Below are 2387 nucleotides of genomic sequence, written 5' to 3' on the forward strand. Positions count from 1 at the left end.
CCCCCTCCCTCGTGGACCCTTCATAATTCATAAATTATTATAGTTTTGTTATAAGTTACACTGTCCGACATCACCCTCCGCCCTCTTCTCTGCTGTCCATCCCCCAGGGAGGAGGCAACATTCAGATTCTTGTCATCGGTTCCTCCTTTCCACCCCACATTCCCTTCACTATTCACATCCTAAGTACTCATCTAGCCTTCTGTCTGCTGCCTTGGGAAGGTCTTCTCTCTTTCTCTTGCTAGGTTTCTTCCTCTAAATTCTCTCTATGTCATGCTCCATTCAAAACTTGTCCTTCAGTGATCTGAAGAATCCCTCATCTATCTCATTGCTACTTTGATTTCGTTTATCTGAATTATTTTATCAATTTAATGGATTTAAGTGGTTATATAATTCCATGGTTCAGATGTTATTTAAAGCTCAGAGCTGCAAAGAATGCTTACTAAGGTTTGCCATTCCTAAACCAAATGGACAAAAGGGGTTAATGAAAAGTCTTTGGCATCAGGATGAGCAGATTTACATCTCAACCCGTCTCCATTCATACTGCGTGGACCTTCAGAAAGTTAACTTCTAACAGTCTCAATTTCTTCAGCAATAACTTCAATTTGATGATAGTTAAGGTGGTTTTGAAGACATAGCAGAATAAATGCACTTGAAAAGTGCCAGCTGAGATCACTACATGCCTTTCGACCGTGAAAAGCCGCTCAACCACTGCAGTCGGACTTCTGCCCACAGTCTCCCAGTGACATCGGTCTCTCGACAGATATGATGCACTTCTCAAGTGTTTCAATCCAATGGAGAGTTAAGAGACGTAGATCTGTACCTCAGATGACCTCTAAGCAACCTTTGCCATCACGGACAACTCCAACCTTCTTAAACAGTCGGTCCCAGAGGTTTCCATGACCACATGCTTCTGATTTCCGTTGCCTTCTCTTGGGGATGCTCAACTTTCTCTGTTTATCCTATAAACTATGGACATCCCTCTACCCTCTGTTTTCACATTCTTCTCTTCGCATTTAACACACCCTTCCTCAGTGACCTCTGCCATTCCCATTCCCCGCCTCCCAAGGGTCATATTTTCTAAGACAACTCAAAAATTACTCCCCAGCAGAGATCTTCCCTTCTCAGTTTCAAACCTGAGCACTCATGTGTCCAGCAGACACTTCCATGTGGAGTTTCACAGGCACTTTCAACTCAAGATACCCCGGATGTTTGTGAGCCCAGCCCTAGAGCTCCCCCAGGATTTAGTAGGTCTAGGAGAGTGTTACCACCAACAACTCATGTGCAGCCAATGGCCGAGGATTCGTCCATCACTTCATTTTCTCATCCACCTCCTCAAATTAACTCATCGGAGCCTTGCATATTTCTCTCTCTGCCTCCCGTGACTGTCTTAGTGCACAGCATCCTAACCCTTCTACTGGACTGCCACAAGGCATCCCTGACCACTTGCTGCTTTGGCCTCGTTCCCTCCAATCCCTCTGGCAAGTGAGAGCCAGAGCAAGAAGTTCAATCTAGTGTTGGAATGCCCCTACTTAGCATCGTTCACCGGCTTGTCATTGACCTTCCTGTGTCGTTCTGGTGAGGGGGCCAGACTCATAGCGACCCTATGTGCAAAGAAGTAAGCAGTCCTGTGTCAGCCTTGCAAGTGTTCTTATGTCTCAGCCCATTACGGCAGCCACTGGGCCACTCCATGTTGTGGGGGGGCTTCTTCTTCACTGCCTCTCCACTTCACCAGACATCGTACCCTCCAGGGCAGTGGTTCTCAACCTTCCTCAGGCCGCGACCCTTTCATGCAGGTCCTCAGGTTGTGGTGACCCCCAACCATAAAGTTATTTTCGTTGCTACCTCATCACTGTCATTTTGGTACTGTTATGAATCGGGCAACCCCTATGAAAGGGTCACTTGACCCCCAAAGGGGTCACGACCCCACAGGTTGAGAACCGCTGCTCTAGGGCCTGGTCTCTCCTGGTAACATGTCCAAAGAATGTCAGACCATGTCTCTATCCTTGCCTCTATGGAGTATTCAGGCTGCACTTTTTCCAAGAGAGATCTGTTCATTCTTTTGGAAGTCCATGGTCACTGCAATATTCTTGCCAAAACCATAGTTCAAAGGCATCGATGTTTCTTCGGTCTTCCTTTTTCAATGTTCAATTTTCAGATGCATATGAGATCATGGAAAATGCCATGGCTTTTGTCAGGTATACCGTAGTCCTCAAAGTAGCATCTTGCTTTTCAACATGTGAAAGAAGTCTTGTGCAGCAGATTGAACTAATGCAATGCCTCCTTTGATCTCTTGACTGCTATTTCCATGAGCAATGGCTGTGGATCCAAGCATGAAATTCTTGACAACTTCCACCTTGTCTCCATTTATCATAATGTTCCCTGTTGGA

At 46.0% G+C, this 2387-nt stretch overlaps 1 protein-coding gene across 1 annotated transcript in view; it reads right to left on the bottom strand.

Annotated features, from left to right (window-relative positions):
- The window catches only part of SORCS3 (sortilin related VPS10 domain containing receptor 3), a 689619-nt gene that overhangs the window by 311854 nt on the left and 375378 nt on the right, over positions 1–2387 (bottom strand). The gene's annotated exons all lie outside the window — the stretch shown is intronic.

Source organism: Echinops telfairi, unplaced genomic scaffold (genome assembly GCF_000313985.2).
Source record: "Echinops telfairi isolate 266 unplaced genomic scaffold, ASM31398v2 ScPeMD7_70;HRSCAF=299, whole genome shotgun sequence".
Lineage (NCBI taxonomy): Eukaryota > Metazoa > Chordata > Mammalia > Afrosoricida > Tenrecidae > Echinops > Echinops telfairi.